This window comes from Daucus carota, chromosome 7, assembly GCF_001625215.2.
Source record: "Daucus carota subsp. sativus chromosome 7, DH1 v3.0, whole genome shotgun sequence".
NCBI lineage: Eukaryota > Viridiplantae > Streptophyta > Magnoliopsida > Apiales > Apiaceae > Daucus > Daucus carota.
This window is the reverse complement of record NC_030387.2, coordinates 23,693,196-23,716,135: the sequence shown is the minus strand read 5'-3', so window position 1 is coordinate 23,716,135 and position 22,940 is coordinate 23,693,196. Positions and strand designations below refer to the sequence as shown.

The 22,940-nt window shown below is 35.5% G+C and overlaps 1 long non-coding RNA gene across 1 annotated transcript; it reads right to left on the bottom strand.

Moving 5' to 3' along the window:
• Positions 1-18,331: 18,331 nt before the first annotated feature.
• Positions 18,332-22,278, bottom strand: LOC135147638 (uncharacterized). Its single transcript, XR_010285296.1, has 2 exons — positions 21,483-22,278; positions 18,332-19,713 (listed from the first exon to the last, which is right to left on the bottom strand). It is a non-coding gene; the product is annotated as an uncharacterized LOC135147638 (long non-coding RNA).
• Between the last annotated feature and the right edge of the window lie 662 nt (positions 22,279-22,940).

Below are 22,940 nucleotides of genomic sequence, written 5' to 3'. Positions count from 1 at the left end.
AATATATTTATAATTTAAATTCTGTTCATCAAAATATTTGTTTTTTTAATTAGAATATGAGATTTTCCTAATCAAAAATATGAAAATCGCTAAAAACAATACTAAACTTTTGTTCATGCAATAGTCTAAATTTTGATTTCAACCAACAATTTTTACAATTAACTCTATAATATTATTAAAACATATAAATAAATGTAAAAAAATTATTTTTTACTTTGAAATTATTAATTCAAAATTAAAAATAATAACAATAAAGATAGTTGTAGGTTTCATATTTTTTAATATACTTTTTTAACCGGCAAACTAGGTGAACCAAGCTAAACCGCACATAAGCGGCTCTGATTCACAGTAGGCATAATCACACATTCTCCTCTTTCTTGAGTCGAACATGTGATAAAAAGATACAAGTCTCATGAACCAATCCTAACAGGCTATATTTTTCAATATTACCTTCCAAGCAAATTAGAAACTTCTTTAAAAAAATTCGAAATTAAAAATAATAATTTCTTCCTATCCGTTATAATCATTTTACGACTAATTCGATGCTTATTTATTAATTTTTAATTATCTTATATTGAATTTAAATATTGCTATAGATTTGTTAAATATTTATTATAATCATTTTCATTATACTGAACGTAAATTCTTGACTTATCATTTATTGTCAAAAATAAAAATTATTAAAAGTAATTAAATAATTTTTTAAAGAATATATAAAATTAAAATCTTGAAAGTAAAAACAATACTGTGAAAGAATAAAAGTTGTGTAACTTAAAATTATGTTCATATAGAAAATTATTTCTACTATATCGCTTATTTTTATAATTTATAAGATATTCACATTATCTATAAAATACTCCTAAATTTAATAAACAAAATTTGATACTTTTAGTGTGAATAAAATGTAAATGAATGTTCAATTATGATTGCATAAAAGATTAGGTGACTTGCATGGGTTGACTCGCTGCACAAAAAATTAAGCATACGCAGAAAACAAAAAGAACGGATGAAGGACATAGTAGTAATTTCTGATTACTGCGTAAAGTAAAAATTTACTGCATTTAGCAATCATGTTTGTTTTCTTTGTTCTGTTTTGTTTTCGTAGTATGACATTAGTTTGTTTTAAACAGATGCGTCAAAGAACATATGACAACCGTCTATAAAAAAGAGTAATTTCCAATACCATGCTATAAATACATCAATGAAAATTCACAATTTTGATGTCACGTAGAAGTTGATATTTGATATAAGCTTATCCTTGGCCTATATATAATCAGACCGTCATTATTATATGGTTGGTTATGAGTGTTGGTCATTGAGAAAGGCTCAGGAACGTAGGCTAGAGACAGCGGAAATGCGTATGTTGCGTTGGATCTGTGGTAACACCATGACAGATCATATACCGAATGATACATTTCGACGTCTTTTAAGTGTTGAGTTTATCTCTAAGAAGATAAGGCACTACTAGAAAAAGTGGAATAGACATCGCACTTCAGACATCAGTTAGAATTGCCACTGATGTTAAAAATGCTTTTAACATCATTTTCACTTAAACTGATGTGTTAAAGTGCTTTAGACATCAGTTATTTATGCAACTGATGTGTAAGGTGCGTGTTTAAAAAAAAAATCCACCATTCTCACCCCCATTTTCCCCCTTATCAAAAATCTCCCTCCCTTATAAAATTTCAACTTCCCTCTCTTAAACAAATTTCATCTCCCTCCAATATTCATAACATAAAACTTACTGCATGTATGTTATATTTCCAGTGGGCTGCTAGGAGTCGCAAGACTTACTCTAAGTCGGACCTCGACATCGTTCGGCTCGAGACACTGGATTATATCCAATCAATTATGTAGTTTGTATTCTCATAATTAGATCATGTTATCGGATATTATAGGATCTGCACTTTAAATTTATGTTTGGATATATGGTGTATTGGTTGAATGGGTTATATTGGTTTATTAATGCAAATCAGATTTGGAGGTTGATTTTGATAGTTTTGCATTTGATTTTGGTAGTGTTGCAATTGGTTTTGGTAGTTTTGCAATTTATTTTGGTAGTTTTGCTTTTGATTTTGGTATGCTGCAATTGGTTTGGTATTTGGTAGTTTTGCAGATTTGGTTTTGTAAACAGGTTGGTTAGACATCATTTATACAGCAAAATGATGTCAAATTATATTAATGCATAACATCGGTTAGAAAAGATAACTGATGTTAATATACCATTATAACATCAGGCACTATAATTAGAACTAATGTTATTGATTGTTAAAACATCAGTTCATTTAAAGTTGAATCGATGTTAAAAGATATAGACATCAGTTAGTAGCTGATGTAACCAATAAACTCGAACGATGTCTTTGTGGGTGATGTTAAAGGCATAGAGCTTTTACATCGGTTAATAACCGATGTTAATGACAACAATAGACATCGTCTACCTTAACAGAAACCGTTGTTAATGATAACAAAGAAATCGGTTCCCCAATGTTTAGACATCGAATCTAGAAATAAACCGATGTAAAAAGAGCAATAGACATCGGTGTTTTTGAGCAATCGATGTAAAAGGTTACAACAACATCGTTTTTTGGGGAAAAACTAATAAATTGGCATGTCTAGAGTATGTTAGATTAGATTAGAATATCATATTATGATCATATTCAGAAGATAAAAGTGTGTTAAAATTGGAAAATTGATTTATTATATCGGTTTTTTAAGTGGAAATGATGTAATAAGTGGTCTTTTACATCAGTTACTAACTGATGTTAAAGACAGGGACCTTTAACATTGCCCACAGTAACATCAGTTGAACTTATACGGGACATCAGTTTTTAACTGATGTATATTAGCATAATTCTAGTAGTGAGGAGTGGACGTTTACGTTGGTATGGACATGTTCGGCGTAAATGTAACTCAGCACCGGTTCGGAGGGTAGAACACATATCGGTTCGGGGCAAGAGAAAGAGGGGTCGGTGTTATTTTACACCAACTATGAGAAAGATTGTAGAAGGGGGGGTTGAATACAATCTTTTACAAATTTAAAAGATTCAAGAATAATACACTAAGAACACAGTAAACAGAAAAACACCAAGTATTAAAAATACGGGTGGATTGAATGATCCACCCGTGAGATTTTATATAGAAGAATCTGTGGATTGTTTACAATTCGCACAGCTGCTGGTTCATCACTCAAACAAGTTCTAACTCTCAGATTTTTCTCTCAAGTAATTTGAACAAGTTCAACTGATGCTACTAACTTGGTTATATACTCCAAGTTTTACAAAGCATTTAGCTAGATTACAAAATGCACTCTAATCTAAAAACAATGCTGCACAACTTTGTCTTATGCATGCTTTCTGAGATGTCTTCATCTTTGACCATCACCTTGATTTGATCCAGATTGCACTGCATGAGATAAGTATGTTTCTGCTTCTTCTTTATTTTCCTAATTAGGCTTCCATGTCTATTTTAGTGTAATTCGATCCATGTGATTTGTCAGACTTAAGCTCTAGTCACTTTCAACTGCTCTTTGCTTCATCAGTTGAAAGTTCTGGTTGCTTTCAACTGCTTTTGACTTTATCAGTTGAATGCCTGGCTCATCAGTTGAATGAATTACAAACTCCATCAGTTGAATGCTGTTCCAGTCTCATCAGTTGAATTCCTCAGCATCATCCGTCGAACACTTTGTCTTCAGTTGGATGCTTGATTTTCATCAGTTGAACATCATCCAGTCTTCATCAGTTGAACAGTTACATCTCATCAGTTGAATATCCTTCACTTAGATAAAATTACATGGCATTGGATATTTACAATTAGCCATCCTATTCTACCCATCCGTTGATACTTCCCAAAGACAAGAAATGTAACAATTACAACTGAAATTTGATAAAGATTCTAAGTAAGACATGTTACAAAATGTTTATGTTATCATCAAAAATTATTGATTCCTAACAATCTCCCCCAATTTATGACTGGAGAAGATGCAGACATAAATTCTACACTTGATGATAACAAAACATTAATAAAATAAAATGCAGAATTTAAATACAAGAGTTATAAAAGATTACAGATGATTATGCTCCTCTAGACTGAGCAGTTACTTGTTTCTAGAAGATCTTCTTCTTCTGGACTTAAGTTTTTCTTCAAGAATATTAATCTGCTTCTGAAAGATCCTGTAGAACCATTCTTCATCACTATCTTGTCTGTTGAGCTTGGATTGGAGAGTCTTCAGAGTATTCATGCTAGCAACCTTGAGTTGATCTTTAGGTCTGAAAAATCTCCTAACACCTTGATTGTCCCTAAATTCCATGACTGGAGTAGGTTCATGATGAATTTTCTTTCCAGTGTAGGGAATTTTCAGCCTTCTTTGTAGACTAGCATCTGAGTTCCATCCCTTCCTGATCTCAAGGATTCTCTTTAGTACCATTTGCTTTGCAGGTGGTGTAAATCCTCCAGTCCTCTTCATAGATCCATATATTTTTGTTAGAGAACTGAATCCCTCAGAGTTCAGAACTCTGTGAAGAGGCCAGATGACATCACCCTTGTTTTTGTAAGAGAATACCAATCTTTCAGGTAACTTTGAAGTTGCTTCTATTCCTCTTACTTCTTGAAGATCATCCAGCTCCAGCCCCAACTCAGAAATTTCTTCAATGTTAGCAATGATCAGATAGTCATCAGGATTTTCAGGTTCTTTTGGAGGTTTAGGAGGGTTAGCCATCCTCTTAGCCACAGACTTGACTTTCTTCTTTGGCTTGGAAGATTCTTGAACAAGAAAAGCTGGAATTGGGATGTCTTCCAAGTCAATTGGCTCCTCCTTTGGCATTATTGGCTCATCATGGAAGTTGACATCTGGATGTACTACTGTGGTATCCTTGATTGGAGAAGAAGGCTTTGAGATAGGCTTTTCTGGCACTTCTTCTCTTCTCTTGGCTGCCTCAGGCATCTTAGTCTTAGATTTGACTCTCCTTTTCTTTGGAGAAGATTCAAGAGGCAATCCTTTCTCATTTAAAAGCTCAGCTGCCAACTCCTCTTCCAGCTCAATAGCATACCTTTCATCCACCTCTATTTGGTTCAAAGAGAGTTGGAATTCAAACTCCTCTTTTTCACATTCTCTGGCCACCTCTTCAGCTTTTGCAAATGAGTAGTGAAGATGGCCAGTTCCAATAAACAGCTTCTGGCCTTCTCTGTAGATGATGGCAAAATGAGCCTTTAAGGCCACATCTGCACAATCTTTATAACTTTTGATTTCTTGGCCCAAAAGTTTGTATTCATTTTTGTCAGGCCTGGCTAGTGGAAAGTAGATTGAGCTTGAGTCTTTTCCAGGCCTGGAGTAACCACAATTGTTTGGAAACAGAATTGGCTTGAACTCATTCAGAAATGATGGCTCACCCTTTTCTGTCTTGGAGGGAATAACAATCTCAGGTGTAATTACCCTGAGAATTGTGGTTGTGGTTGGAAAAGAGATTTGAGCTGTGGTGGCAGTAGAAGATGTAGATGATTTCTTGCCCAATTGAGCCACTCTCTTTGCAATGGAGTCCAATTCTTTCATCCTTGCAATCTTCTGCTTTTCCCTTTCAGTGTGGAAAGGGGGAGGAATTTGACTGATCAATTCTGCAGGAGTTGGTAATTCTTTCTCCCCCTTTTTGTTAGCAGCAAGTGTAGGGGATGGACTGGGAAGTGAAACACCAGAGGCAAGAAGAAGATGTTGAAGCAGTCCAGTCTGAATTCTTTGATGCTGCAACATCTCATCCATTCTAGAGTTTAAGGTGTAGACATTTCCTTCCAGAGCTTCCACTTGCTTCTCCAATTGTAGTTGTTTTTGCTCAGATGCACAAAGAGCTGATTTGACCTGAGCTGGAAGCTTTTCATCAATTTGCTTGGTCAGATCAGTCTTAACAGAGGCAATAAGAGAATTGAGATGCTCTATCTCATGCTGAAAATGAAGAGATTGAAACTTGTGAAGCTTGAGGTGTTCTAGAGCTTGACTGGCAATGGTGGCAGAGATGGCTGGAGAGGAGGATGAGCTTCCAGGTTGGGATTGAAGAATGGTGGAGGCTTGCCTTTCCAGCTCCATGCTAACAACAATTGCATTGGCAGACTGCATGGAGAGCCATGAAGGTAGAGAAGTTGTAGGTTGTTCAACAAGGGATTCCTCAAGAGCATCATTGAGGTCTTCATCACTATCATCATAATGAAAATCATCTCCAGCATTGGCAGGCAGAGCTGTTAATGCCTCCTTTGCTCTAAGCATTGAAGATGTAGTGTGAATCAGATTGAGGTGCCTCTCAGCTGCTTGATTGTCCAATCTGGCAAAGTCTTGAATGGAGGACATCCCATGAGTAAAAGTCTCAGGGTCTAGTGAAACACCATCCAATATGGATCTGTATTCAGCTTGAAACTCTTGTTCACTAAACCCTTCATTGACACCTGCATTTCTCTCAATTTCTCTCTGTTCTTGCATCAAGGGCTCCCCTTGGCTCACCACACCACTCACCTCTCCCTCACTTACCCTTACTAAAGGGTCACTCTTATCCTCTCCTTTTTCCTGGCTAGAAGAAAATGCCAGACTCTCCACACCCTCTCCTTTTGCCAGCTCACTAGGCTGCCTCTCCACTCCATAGCTCACTCCACTCAATCCTAGAAGTGTTTGTGCTACCATGTGATCAACTGCTGTAGAAAGAGGTAAATTAATTGAAGTAGCAGCAGTTGTCAACTGATGAGAGACATCAGTTGAGACATGAGTAGAATAGGCATTCAACTGATGAGAGCTGTTAAGCAGATCAGTTGAAGGAAAAACACTTGTCAACTGATGAGGGAGATCAGTTGAAGAAAATGAAGAAATAGGTTTAGAGGCTGTGACAGTTGAGTCTGTGGTGATTGATTTTAAAGGAAAATCCACAGAACACATTGTCACAGAAGAAGGAAATGGAAGAGAAAGATCCAACAAATCATCAAAATGATGATGATCAATCTCAGATGGGGGCTTCTCCATGAAATCCAAAGATGGAGAATTTACAAGTGTGGTGTGAATTAATTCCACATCCACAGAAGAGGTTGGGGATTGTGTTTGAGGAGTAGAAATGGTAAGATCACAAATATGGGTGATTTGTTGAGATGAAGAAGGGGGCTGTGACTCCACATTTATTGGAGTCACATCAATCTGACTTTGAGAAGTTAAAGGCATAAAATCCAGAATGGATGCCTGTGTGTGTGCAGAGTGCTTCAGTTTGTCACTTCTTAGCTTCTTTCTCCCATAGGCTTTTATTGGTGAAGAAGTGGTGTCCCTCCCCCTTTTTAACTGTGTCCCTGGTTGAGGACTATTTTCAATAGCAACATCCTTTTGGGAGGATGCTGCTAGGGATGAGTTTAATTCCATATTAACATCTACAGTCTTTTGGGAGACTGCAGAGTGGCCAGGCTGGTCAGCACACACCTTTCCTTCCTTATTCTTAGGGCTTCTTTTATGTTCACCCTTTCCCTCCCCCTCACAACCTCCAATCACACTCCCCTCAGGTTTGTGTTTCTTGGATTTTACAACAGATGTCTTTTGGGAGGCATCTGAGGTTGGTTTAGAAGACTTGTTTTTAGAAGGTTTTGCCACTTGTGTGGACTGTTGATGGGCCTCTTCAACAGCCCTGATGGCAGAGAGCAAAGAAGGTGAGGGTTGAGAAAGAGTAGTAGGAAAGCCATGTACCTCTTTGTGCTTTCCAGCCTCCATTGTTGGCAGGAACACCACCTCCAAGGAGGGGTATAAATTCATCCTAAAGAGGTCTTTAAAGACTCTCTTTTCCTGCACAAAACTGGGAAGCTTGGCTTCCTTGTTAGTAATAACTAACTTTTTGTTGAGATGATTAGCTAGCATCATAAGAAATCTGACATAATAAATATTCCTAGGTCTACCAGTTTTATCACCTAGTTTCTCCCCAATTTCTTGGATCATCAAACCACCAAAGTTGAAATATTCATTAGTCAGGTACATGTAAAGCATTTGTAGAATCTGGGAAGTGAGAGCATTGAAATTACTAATTTTACCAGAAAATGCCTTAATAAAAGCATCACATAAATAACTCCATTCTCTCCTAAGACCCCTTCTTTCTATTTTACCTAAGGCATCAGTTGGCAAAACATAATTCATGGCATAAAGTAAATTAACCAACTGATTATCACTGGGCAAAGATAAAACAGTATCTTCAGGAATCTTAAAACATGCTTTCATAACATCAGCATTGACAGAATGAATTTCATTATTAACAGAGAAGGTTAGAGTTTCATGCTCACTATTAAACTCTGCAGAGGTCCACATTTCCTCCACTATTTCATGGAAGATGGTAGGAGCTTCAGTCATAGCATAAGAGAGCTGGCTTGACTTGATGAACTCCATCATCCTGTGATACTCCTTCTCCTCCACAGCCTTGGTATCCACAAATGACGCGAAGTTGTTCTTCTCATAAATAAACCCACTTGGTGCAGTATACTTCTTCATTGGTGCCATTGTAGTTACAGAGAAAGCTTGAGGAAAAATTAGAGTTTGCTTTTGCACAGAGAGAGAAGAGAACTTGAAGAATTCGAAAGAGTGAGATGAAAGGAAGTGAAAATAAATTAAAACACTTAAATACTTTCTCAGAAAATTGCTGTGATTGGCTGAGAAATTACCGTTGAGAAGAAATTACTCTTATTGAACTCTACAAAAATTACACACACGATCGTGTGTATAAAGTAGGTGAGAGACAAAAGAAATTTCAACGGCTCAGATCTGATAATACTTTCAACGGATGAAATAAGCGCCTCTTTAAACTTCCTATTCAACTGATGAAGATCAGTTGAAGGCGTCTTCAACTGGTGTCATCAGTTGAATGAAAAACAACGCAAGAGGATATTGTTTCAAGCATCAGTTGAAACAATTTCACTAGTTCATCAGTTGAAATATTATAGACTTCATCCAGAATTATAATTAATTCAATTTTGATAAATCAAAATTAATCAAATTCTGGCTGCCAAATTACAGAAAAATTCACTCTAAATTAGGAGAAATTTAACATACCTAATTTACTTACCAACCTTGTGAATGTGGATTCATCAAGAGGCTTTGTAAAAATATCTGCAATCTGTTCTTCACTTGGAACAAAATGCATTTCAACAGTACCAGCCATCACATGTTCCCTTATGAAGTGGTATTTGATGTCAATGTGCTTGGTTCTTGAGTGTTGTACTGGATTTTCAGTTATAGCAATAGCACTGGTGTTGTCACAAAATATTGGGATTTTTGAGAGATTTAATCCATAATCAAGTAATTGATTTCTCATCCACAATAATTGTGCACAACAGCTTCCAGCTGCAATGTACTCAGCCTCAGCTGTAGAGGTTGATACAGAATTTTGCTTTTTGCTAAACCAAGAAATCAATCTGTCACCAAGAAATTGACAGGTGCCTGTTGTACTTTTTCTATCAATTTTGCATCCTGCAAAATCAGCATCTGAATATCCAATTAGATCAAATCCAGAGTCTTTAGGGTACCAAATACCAAGATTTGGTGTTCCCTTAAGATATCTGAATATTCTTTTTATAGCAATAAGATGTGATTCTTTAGGATCAGATTGAAATCTAGCACAGAGGCATGTAGAAAACATAATATCTGGTCTACTAGCTGTCAAATATAAAAGAGAACCAACCATGCCTCTATAATTAGAGATGTCCACAGATTTCTCATTAGGACTTAATTCTAATTTAGTGGCTGTTGGCATGGGAGTCTTAGCTTCTTTGCAATCCAATAAATCAAACTTTTTAAGTAGATCATAAATGTACTTAGTTTGATTTATGAATATACCTTCCTTTACTTGTTTAACTTGTAAACCAAGAAAGTAGGTGAGCTCTCCCATCATGCTCATCTCATACTGACTTTTCATAAGATTAGCAAACTTTTTGCAAAGTTTCTCATCTGTAGAACCAAAAATTATATCATCTACATAAATTTGAACCAGAATAAAGGCACCATTTACATTTCTGTAAAATAGTGTTTTATCCACAGTTCCTCTGGAAAAATGATTATCTAACAAGAATTGAGACAGAGTGTCATACCATGCCCTAGGTGCTTGCTTTAGTCCATAGAGAGCTTTTAATAAAAAGTAAACATACTCTGGAAATTCTGGATCTTCAAAACCAGGAGGCTGACTGACATATACCTCCTCTTCCAGTTCACCATTTAGAAAAGCACTCTTGACATCCATTTGATAAACTTTAAAGTTTGCATGAGCAGCATAGGCCAGGAAGATTCTTATTGCTTCCAGTCTTGCAACTGGTGCAAAGGTCTCATCAAAATCAATTCCTTCAGATTGAGAGTATCCTTTAGCAACAAGCCTTGCCTTGTTTCTGGTGACAACTCCATTCTCATCCACCTTGTTTCTGAATACCCACCTTGTTCCTACAATTGTTCTGTTTTTAGGTTTGGGTACCAGCTTCCATACATTGTTTCTCTCAAATTGATTTAATTCTTCTTGCATAGCAAGAACCCAATCAGCATCTTTGAGAGCATCTTCTATGACTTTAGGTTCATCCTGTGAAAGGAATGCACTATACAAACACTCATCTTGAGTTGCTCTTCTTGTTTGTACAGATGCATTTGCATCTCCAATAATTAGCTCAAAAGGATGATCCCTTGTCCACTTTCTTTGTGGTGGAAGTGATTGTCTTGATGATGTGGCTTCATTATTGAAGTTCAGGTTTCCATGTTGGAAAGCTCCCCCTAAATTTGACATCTCATTATTTCTAGACTGATTGAAACTTTGAGACATTCTTTCAACTGATGATCCCTGAGATGTTTCAACTGATCCTTCCAATGTAGTTTCAACTGATGCTTCAGTTGAATTTCCAATTGCAGTTGTTTCTTGCACCTGAGAGTCATCAGTTGGAATATTAATTCCAGGATTAATTCCAACATTTTGAATAATGTCATCATCATCATCACTGTCATACAGATCACCTTCACCTTCATTTTCAAATCTGAGATTATCATGAAATCCTTCATCTGAGAATCCTTGAATCTTCTTATCATCAAAAACCACATGGATTGATTCCATAACAATGTTGGTTCTCAGATTATATACTCTAAATGATTTTCCATCAGAGTATCCAACAAAAATAGCTTCATCTGCCTTGGCCTCAAATTTTCCAAGATTTTCACCTTGATTTCTTAGAACATAACACTTGCATCCAAATACATGAAGAAAGCTAATTGTTGGCTTCTTTCCTTTGAAGAGTTGAAAGGGAGTTAGATTATGAGGTTTGGTAATTAGTGAAATGTTTTGAGTGAAGCAAGCAGTGTTCACAGCTTCAGCCCAAAAATAGGTTGGAAGTTGAGCTTCATTAATCATGGTTCTTGCAGCCTCAATGAGAGTTCTATTCTTCCTTTCAACAACACCATTTTGTTGTGGAGTTCTTGGTGCAGAGAACTCATGAATAATTCCCTCTTCTTCACAAAATTCTTTCATCACAGAGTTCTTGAATTCTGTTCCATTGTCACTTCTTATCCTTCCAACTTTGACATCTGGATTGTTGTTTAATGCCTTGATATGATTGATGATGATTTTCCCAGCTTCATCCTTAGAATGTAGGAAGAAAGTCCAAGTAAATTTTGAAAAATCATCAACAATCACTAAGCAATATTTCTTCTTTGAAATGGACATTATGTTGACTGGTCCAAATAAATCCATATGCAAGAGCTGAAGGGGCTTCACAATTGATGAAAGAGTCTTGCTTTTGCAAGAGCTTCTCTTTTGCTTTCCTAGCTGACAGGCTCCACAAAGTCCATCTTTTGAGAATTCCAGCTTTGGTAGACCTCTTACCAAGTCCTTCTTTACTAACTCATTCAAGGTTTTGAAATTTAGATGAGACAATCTCTTATGCCATAGCCAACTGTCATCTGAGCTTGCTTTGCTGAGAAGGCAAGTGATAGATTCAGACTTGACAGAATTGAAGTCAGCTACATACACATTTCCTTTTCTTTGTCCAATCAGAACCACATTGTTGTCATCTCCTTTGGTGACAACACAGGCTGCAGGAGTGAAATTGACTTTGTAACCTTTGTCACAGAGCTGACTGATGCTAAGCAAGTTGTGCTTAAGACCAGACACCAATGCAACTTCATCAATGATGACATTCTCTTTTGCAATCAAGCCATATCCCATAGTATATCCTTTGCTGTCATCTCCAAAGGCAATGCTAGGGCCAGCTTTCTCCACAAACTTTGTGAGCAGGGAGGAATCACCAGTCATGTGCCTGGAGCATCCACTATCCAAGTACCACAAATTCTTCTTGTGGTTTCCCTGCACACATTTTACAAACAGATCAAGTTGATTTTGGTACCCAAATTGCTTTGGGTCCAGATTTGTTAGTCTTAGCAGCCTTTTCCACTTTCTCAACCTTTTCCTTGGATTGGATTGGTTCAATCTTTGGTTTTGGTTGAGAAATTGGAACATCAACTCTGTTTTCAAACACAGGCCTTTGAGACATGCATAAATTGTTCATTCCATGCAAGTTTGAATGAAATTGAGGCATGTTAAAGGCATTGAAATAAGGATTGAACATATATGACATGTTAGGATGAGAATAAGGATTGTGAGGCAATAAACCAGGCATCATATTCATAGCAGATAAATTCATGTGAGGAACAGATGTCATAGGAATAGGCAAAGACAAATTAGGAGCAATCACAGTTTTACAATTAGCAGATAAATGATTTACACTACCACACTTACTGCAGGTTTTCCTAAGAGCACTAGCATTGGGAGTGTAATTGGTGTGCTTGTTAACTCCTATTTTGCCATTTCTATTTCCTTTCTTCTTTTTAGTCTCCTCAGATTTATGCTCACTAGTATCCAACTTCTTCTTGTTCTTGTTACTGGAATTAAGAGTGTTATTAACACTATCACTGGTCTCAGAAGAACTATTCTCACCTTTAACAAAATTCTTTTTAACAGGACCATATTTCTTGTTAAGCTTCTTGAGAACACTCTTGTCAACTGATGAGTTTTTGTTCAACTGATGACTCTCATCAGTTGAGACTTTGCCTTTCAACTGATGATCATCATCAGTATTCTCATCACCTGAACTGTTCTCAGATATCTCAAGCACTTTCTTATTCCTCTTCCATTCATTCTCTACAAAGGTCTCTCTACCTTGCATGTTGATGATATTGGTGGAAACATCCCTACCAGATTTCCATTTGGCAATAATCTCTTGTTCCTTATCAAGCTGCTTTCTTATGATCTCTTCTCTTTTCAGAACAACCAAGAGATCATCCTTGGCTGTCTGACACTCAATTTTCAGCTTCTCAAACTCAATAAATTGAGCTTCTAAAACACTGTTTCTATCACTAAGAAAGGTGTTAGTTTCCTTAATTCTACTATTCTCCTTAGTGAGGGATTTTAAAGAAACATGCAAATGATACAATTCTGTAGACATTTCATTAATGGTAGCATTGCATTCATCTTTAGTTAACTCAACTAGGTTTGTAGTGAATACCTGACTACTGCTTCCAGTGTTTTCCTCTTGATCTGTGGAGTTGGCCATTAGAGCTAGATTGACAAACTCCTCCTCTTCATCAGAATCATCTCCAGCTGCCCAATCATCCTTTGTGATGAATGCTCTTTCCTTTTGTTTGAGAAGTTCATAATATTTCTTTTTGTAGTCAATGTTTTCACTTGACTTTTTCTCAACTTTAGGCTTTCTGCACTCATTTGCAAAGTGACCTGCATTCCCACAGTTGAAGCACTTGAATTTTGATCTGTCTACCATGCTTCTATCAGACTTGGGATTGCCTTTAAAAGATTTTGCAGAATTAAAATTCTTTTTGAATTTCAGTTTGGAGAATCTTCTTGACAGGAAGGCTAGATGTTCATCAATTCCATCACTTTCTTCACCAGAATCAGCTACTTCTTTCTCCTTTCTTCTTCCTTTGCTTGACTCTGAGCTCTCCTCTTTGACCAACTTCTCAGTTTCTTCAACTTGAGACTTTCCCTTGTCCTTGACAGTATCCTCCAGAGATGCAACTAGAGCCACAGATGAATGCCCTTTCTTTTGGCTTTTCTCAATTTCTTCATCTTGCTCCATTTCAAGCTCATAAGTTTTTAAGGTTCCATACAGTCTCTCTAGAGTGTAGTCTTTAAACTCTTGTGTATTTCTGAGAGAGACTGTCATGGGCTTCCATTCTTTAGGAAGAGCTCTTAAGAATTTCAAGTTTGAATCCTTAACTTGATATACTCTTCCAAAGAGCTTTAGACCATTTAACAGCTTTTGAAATCTGTTAAATGTATCACTCAAACTTTCACCAGCCTTGAAATGGAATGACTCATATTGTTGAATCAGAAGCTGCATCTTGTTCTCTCTCACTTGCTCATTCCCTTCACAGATGGTCCTGATGGTGTCCCAAACTTCTTTGGCACTTGTGCAGCTAATAACACTATCAATCATTTCTTGATCCAAACCATTGAACAGAAGATTCATGGTTTTCTTGTCCTTGTGCACTTCTTCAGTATCTTCTTGAGAATATTCATGGATAGGTTTTGGAATCATCTTACCTACCATGTCTTCACCATCAGCTCCCATACTTGTGCAGACCTTCATGGGGACATGAGGTCCTTTTTCAATACAGTTCACATAGCTTTCATCAATGGACAACAGATGCAGATGCATTCTCACTTTCCAGTGAAAATAGTTGTCTTTGTCAAGAACAGGAATCTTCACTCCAGCATCCTTCTTTCCCATCTTTCTCTAGCAGTGTTGATCTTTTTCCCTGTTTGTTGGGAACCTGGCTCTGATACCAATTGTTATTTTACACCAACTATGAGAAAGATTGTAGAAGGGGGGGTTGAATACAATCTTTTACAAATTTAAAAGATTCAAGAATAATACACTAAGAACACAGTAAACAGAAAAACACCAAGTATTAAAAATACGGGTGGATTGAATGATCCACCCGTGAGATTTTATATAGAAGAATCTGTGGATTGTTTACAATTCGCACAGCTGCTGGTTCATCACTCAAACAAGTTCTAACTCTCAGATTTTTCTCTCAAGTAATTTGAACAAGTTCAACTGATGCTACTAACTTGGTTATATACTCCAAGTTTTACAAAGCATTTAGCTAGATTACAAAATGCACTCTAATCTAAAAACAATGCTGCACAACTTTGTCTTATGCATGCTTTCTGAGATGTCTTCATCTTTGACCATCACCTTGATTTGATCCAGATTGCACTGCATGAGATAAGTATGTTTCTGCTTCTTCTTTATTTTCCTAATTAGGCTTCCATGTCTATTTTAGTGTAATTCGATCCATGTGATTTGTCAGACTTAAGCTCTAGTCACTTTCAACTGCTCTTTGCTTCATCAGTTGAAAGTTCTGGTTGCTTTCAACTGCTTTTGACTTTATCAGTTGAATGCCTGGCTCATCAGTTGAATGAATTACAAACTCCATCAGTTGAATGCTGTTCCAGTCTCATCAGTTGAATTCCTCAGCATCATCCGTCGAACACTTTGTCTTCAGTTGGATGCTTGATTTTCATCAGTTGAACATCATCCAGTCTTCATCAGTTGAACAGTTACATCTCATCAGTTGAATATCCTTCACTTAGATAAAATTACATGGCATTGGATATTTACAATTAGCCATCCTATTCTACCCATCCGTTGATACTTCCCAAAGACAAGAAATGTAACAATTACAACTGAAATTTGATAAAGATTCTAAGTAAGACATGTTACAAAATGTTTATGTTATCATCAAAAATTATTGATTCCTAACAGTCGGCCTCGTCGGACATGGACTGATCAATTAAGTTTGGACATGAGAGCCTTAAATCTCACGGGTGATATAACATTAGATAAGAATGATTGGAGAAGGCGTATTAGAGTAGTTGAGACTAGGTCTCGTGGCTCACAGAGAGTATGAGGGTTATGATGTTATGTTTTAAGGGAAGGGTTCAGCTCAGTCATTATTGGATGCATTCGTGCCAATCAAAACTGTTTGGGTAAGTCCCATGTGAAGAAGGCCATGGGCTAAGGTATTATATTCTTATTATAGCACACACTGTTTTATTTGTTGTGCACTAAGCCGGGGGTCTTCACGGAAACAGCCTCTCTATTTTAAGGGTGGGGGCATGGCTGCGTACATCTTACCCTCCTCAAACCCTGCTCTAAGCGGGATATACTGAGTATGTTTGGTTTGGTTTGGTTTTATCCTTGGCCTATTATCAAAATCACAAGCCTTATTTTAATATATATCATAGGGCTAGTCTATATAGTTGACTCAAGGAATGTCCACATGACCTGGATCGGGTCAGCCCATCTAATATCATGCTCCTCGAAGGAGGTTGGGCTTCAACAGCCCATATTTGCTTGATCTATGGCGGTGGTCCATCACTGGAATTAAAGAAAGAGAAACCTATTGTGATTAGGTTACTCGTTCCCAAAAACTACATCTGGTTTTGATCCCTATAAATAGGGTACAGAGACACATTATTTGCGGATAAGACACAACCCTTATAATAGCGAATACTCCTTCGTGTTATGAGAAAACCCTAATTCCCCCAAAAAAATCTAAGTCAAATCCAAAGTCACCAGCCTATGCCATCGTAAACCGTCATCAACCGCTACTAATTTCAGCAAACCTTCCTGAATCTTGTTATCACCATATTCCTCTCTTAACATATTGCAAAAAGTTTTCCATGATGTGTTGTTGATATATTGTAGCGGATACTAAAATAAGAATTAGTTACAGCCTCCATCCCAATTTAGATGATCATTTTACTCATTTTACACATATTAAGAAGTATTAAAGATTGTTTATTGTGTCCTGACAAAAAAAGATTGTTTATTGTGTTGACTTTCCTTCGCTACCCATATTTATTGTGTTGACTTTTTATATTTGCTACTTCCTCCGTACGTTTTTAGTTGTCACATTTGGTTTTGTGCCGGTAAAATTGACCAAAGTTTGGCTGAAATTTATTAATATTTGATCATTTGAAAAAACAGAAAAAATTATGTCACTGGAAATAAATTTTAATCTACTCTAAGATGTAATTTTCAGTTTATTAAAATAATGAAGGAGTTACTTATAATCTTTGCTCAAAACTTAGTCAATTTAACCAACAAAAATAGAAATATGTAGATGATACATTGAAATTTATAAATAAGAAAGGGTAATAATGAAAACTTGTTAATAAATGTGTATTAAAAAAAGAGAGGACAGTTGATACCCTAGCAACAGTTAATACCCTGGCAGAGGTAGATAACCGAATAAGAAGGACTAACAATTTTGGGACAAATGTTTTACCTCAAAAAGGTAATCTAAATTGGGATGGAGGGAGTATCATGTTTAGTTAATGCCACACTTCTTAGTTGTATACTCCTCCTGCTGTGATATATTTGTTATGTTAGTGTTTTTGTTTTTTGCCAGAAAAGAAAAGCACTTTTATTGGTCAAAATAAAATACAATTGGATACACCCTCAACTGTCAATACAATCATGTTGGAAAACAAATAACATATTAAAAACAATTAGTTGTTTTGTTACGTGATCGTTTAACACATAGAATTTTAAAATTCTTAAAGATAAAAATGAAATCAAAGATATTTCAAGCGATCCAAATTACACCATCCCGCAAAGCAAGTGTAATTAATTGAGTCATTAATTTGACAATATAATTTGATTAATTGTTAAATTTAATATAAATTTAGGATATTTTGACTTTATATCAGATTCATATTTCAATTTTATCTTCAAACTACTCGTATTCTTATTTTATTTAAACTTTAGTTGATTGATTTTGTAGATGATGATCTTATTTTCTTTTTAGAATTTTTGTAATAAACAAATATATTTAGAATTTTAATAAAAAAACCTCGATTGGGTATTAGTAAGAGAATTATTAAATTAGGTTAGTTGTATTATTACACAAAACTAGCACTGTAGCCTGTGCGAGGCACGGGCCTGTGCCTATATGCGTGATGATTTTTATTGTTCCGACATTGGAGCTGTATGGACGCGTTTCCTGTTCAAAGTAATGCATTATCAATAACTAATTTATGTATTTTTCGTAATTATCATTTCAAATTAAAACTTAAAATCACCACTGTGTGCCTTGTGGAGAAGTTTTGGCATCCAGTCCAAACTTATTTTGTTTTATTGAAATTTTTTAGCGTAGTTGTGACGGTCCGAGAATCCGGGGGCCTGGATTCTGACGTCACCACACAAAAACCATTTTTAAAACACCTTAAAAAAAACCTGCAATATTTTTTTTTATAAAGATAATGAAAATCCAAAAGAATTTTAAAACTTGAAATTCAAAACTTGAAAGCCATCATAAAATATTTGAAAGAGCACATTTCAACCCCCTAAAACAACAGGATCGCATCCAGGTTACAGTATTGAAATTAGAATCCACCACTAATATTACACAGCATTTCTTACCAAATCAGATCATCTTCGATAAGAGGAATCACTGTCAACTATTCCAGCTATGACTTACACTTGAAACCCTATAGCACAGCTCTAGCTTGCACCAACCTCATCAACTTTCCTGAACACTCCTCAACCACTGGATCCTCAACTCTGTCTCCTCGCCTAGCATTAGCCTTATCCACAATCTCAATCAATCATCTCAACTTTAAGCCTTTCTGAAATGGTTAGAAAGGAATAGCAAGGGTGAGCAACAATGCTCAGCAAGTAATAATAACAATGATAATTCTGAAATGATATAACAGAAGTTCACGAGTTCAAGATATAAAAGGATTCAACCTGAGTTCACGAGTTTAGGTATTGTATAAGAATATCACAATACCTTGTAGCAATTGAACACTGAGGAATTCAATCTTTCCAAAAGAATTATTGAATTGGACTATCACATTTTAATTAAAACCAAGGTTAGGATGCTGATCAGACATACCTAACCCCGAGCAGGCCCCGCCATGCTCTATCACTGGATCCAAGGCACTCATTGGCCTAACATGACCACGAATCTGGTCCACAGGTTTATATAAAAACAATAATCCAATTCTCTAATTCAATTCAAGAAGCCAATGTAAATCAACAGAACATCATCATAAATATCATCAACAACAGAATAATTCCAAATCAAACTTTGATAATAATCTATTCATAAATTATGATCCGTCATTTCATAAATCATAGTTCAGGAAATCCTTAACTATTCAGTATCCTCCATTATCGGCTAAGCAACTGAATTTAGCCTGCTAAACCAGCATGACAATGGCGGGTTGAATAATCAAGAAGATCCCAATTCATTCAAAGCTCTAACTATCACTGAGCAACACATGCTTCAATGACAATCTGAACTTCGAATTAATTTGTAAAACGGAAATTCTTTAGAAACTTGAAGATTAGAAAGAATAGGTCAGAATACTCGCACTTTCGAACATTGAAAAGAAAGGTATGAATACTTGAAACATATACCAAAGGAATGGATCAGAATATTTGCAATATATCCAAGAGAAAGGTTTAGGATACTTGCCTTAAATCTGACTCCAGTTTCATAGCTCAACCTCATCTTTCAACTTTCACAATCTATGCATCTCGTAATCTCTAGACCATCTCTAGCTATACTCTATTCGCCACTTCGCTTCGCTTACTCAATCATCCCTTATTCGCTTTGCAATACCATTCCGACTTTCTGACGTCTTCGAGCGTACACGTCTCGTCCAAATCCTTTACGAGAATAAGATAATGCTATAGTCACTAAGCAATATATCGCATATACATATCACGTATATCGATACCCACTTATATACCCCTTTAAACCTATCACATACCACGTAACACATAAGCATGCTTTGACTCTTACATATAGTCAATCATATTCCACATAACATATCACCAATCAATTATCATATGAATCCTATCGAAAATCCGACATCGTCTCGTCTATTTATTAGACTATCCACCTGTTATCCTATCTCAATCAACAATCAACCAACAAGATCCAATCACTATAATCCATATATTCTTATCCAATATCAATCAACTCACGACACTATGTCATCCAAATCATTTATCACACGCATATACTATCATGAATAAACATGTATATCACGTAGTCATTAGTTAATAGCAACCAAATAACATATAATCACATTTTGCACATTTAACAAAAATTATTCAGATTCTCGACTCCATCATAATATTATGTCATATTAAACTAGACTTTATAAGCTTCTGTCTCTCTTTCGTTTCACTTGATTCCGACTTACGGATCAAAAGTTATGATCAAAACCGTTTTCTAACTCCTCTATCGGCACATAACACATCAAACAGATAGCAGACAACACATTACACATAAGGTTTCCCACCCCAATTGATATCAAATCAACTCTTGGGTTAAAAATGATTTTTCGGGAATTTTCTGGAATTTTTTAAACATTTTTCGAAATTAAAATCGATAAAAGAATCACTTTTTGAATAAATAATCAAGTCCCAAATACTTGAAATTGGACTTGAAATCATTCATAAACAATTATCGAGCCTTGAAAATAATTTGGAAAAATATTTTAAAGCTCGAAACTATTTTTCAGAATTTTTAAATCAAAAAGGATAATTAAATCCAAATAATTAATCAATTAAAATCAATTAATAATTAATTAAATTAATTAATCAATTAATATTTAAATTAATTGACCAATTAAAATAATTAATTACTAATTAAAATTAATTAATAAACTAATTTAGATTTATTTTTGAATAAAGAAATAATTAAAAACTATTTTTGAAAATTAAAAACATTTTTAAAATGAAAAGGTTTTTATTGTAAAGTTTGAAAACTTTTGTATGCTGGTGTAAACTGCAAAATTTCAAAGTTTCAGGGGCTGAAACGCAAACTTTGAAACCACAGTACTGAGACTTCACCACCTTCATAACTTTGGGTACTAAACTGTAAATATCACCGCCGGCCACCTCTGACTTGCCGGAAACGGTGCTACGGTGGTCGGGAAGCCACCAAACTCTCCAGATTCATAGCACACACAACCAGGAACTCGTTTCAACAATTATAATCATCAAACAACGCGAGGATAGGCCGGATTTCGGATAAGAAACTCGCCGGCGACGGCGAGCTTCAACCTTTCGATCCGGCCACTTCCGTGCTTCTCCACACTCAAAAATCACCCCTACAGATTCCTCTCCCCATACTCTACACAACTACATCATCTGATTATACCCAGATTCATCAGATCAATTTGCCGGCGAAAAAAACTCAAATATTCCGGCGAACTCCTCAAGAACACCAAGAACATGAATTCCGAAACTTAAACCTCCTTTTCAACATGTTATTGAACTCAGTTTTTGACATATAATATACCAAAACGACGAGAAAAACATGCTCTGCATCATAGAATCATCAAAACAATTAAACAATCACGTTTACGAAAATTCATCATTTAAATCATATAAATTCGAATTTTGAAAAATAAATATAAAATCACCTGACAAATCTGCACATAAACGGATGATTGTACTAGATTCTACGCGTCGAGAGCTTCGTTTTGACTATTCATACGCCTCCATCGGATTCCAATAACACCTCCAAATCCTCGTTTGATTACGAAGAACACGAAGAACACACTTCGGTTTCTCTCAGTATTCGTGCAGAGAAACTGGTGAAATGATTTTTACGGTAAAAATAAGCTCTAGAAAGGTCTATTTATATTTACGAATAATTGGTACCCCTTTGGATCGTTTATGACATGAAAATACGTATTTAATAGCTTTATATTAATAAAGCAGGGTCCAATCGGTACTGGTTTTCAAGATAATCATCAAAACGGGGCTTTTTAATCAGTCATTAGTATGCGGGTCCCACTGCAATTATTACAAGATAAGGATGAATCAAAATATCTAGTTTCACGTTTATCGAGACAACCAGATAATTATCAACAATTAAAATACCCGAAAAACTCCGCCGGACCGACTACGGGGAAAACCGTACTCCGGATCGAAAAAGTCAAAACACGAAAAATGTCCGGAATATTGAAATTAGGCTAAAGGTGAGTTTTCTCGAAACTTCCGGAAATAAAATCGTTGCTCCGTCACGAGTGGACGGTTTCCAAAAAGATCAAATAATTAATAAATAAATACAAATATACGCAATTAAATCTGTAAATCGATTATAAAATCATCTAACATTCCATAAATCGATACAAAATATCCAAATAAACTACATTTTATCCTGATCATATAGAAATTGAAATATCTCACATCCGAGCACATATGAGCAGTCAATTAAATAAACCAGATAGTACAATATTCACAAAAATTCATGTATTAATCATATAATATCCGTTATTAACCACAATTAATTAACAATCAATTCCACCAACACCACTTAATCACATAACACGTATATTCACAGAATATTCATACAGAATTTTCAAAACAATATTTGAAAATAAGTTTTGAAAATACCATTATTTATAAATAACACAATAACCCGGGTTTAAATATAAAACTTTGAAAACTCATTAAACTGGAATAAAATATTAAATCGTATTCCCTTCTTTGAAGAAAATCACTTTTAATACTAATAAAAATATTTTTAAAAATCCGGGTCATTACAGTAGTTCCATTCCAACTATTTGTTACTGTTCGAAGGTACAAATATGATGATTTCAAACACGTAAGCTAAACAACCAATAATATCATAATTATCTTGTACATATCACTGCCAACCAAATTATTTTAACCAATAATTTTGATCCCACTTCAACTATACCCCCTTTCTAACTGATGGTTTGAAATTGCGCCTGGGCATTATTCATCCTGTTTGTAAAGCATAATGTAACCTGTAAATGTAATTACGATAACTCAACACAACAAAAGGACAGGAAACAATACGTAAGTATAATACATGAATTTACAGGTTGGAGATCCGATACGAACAGACA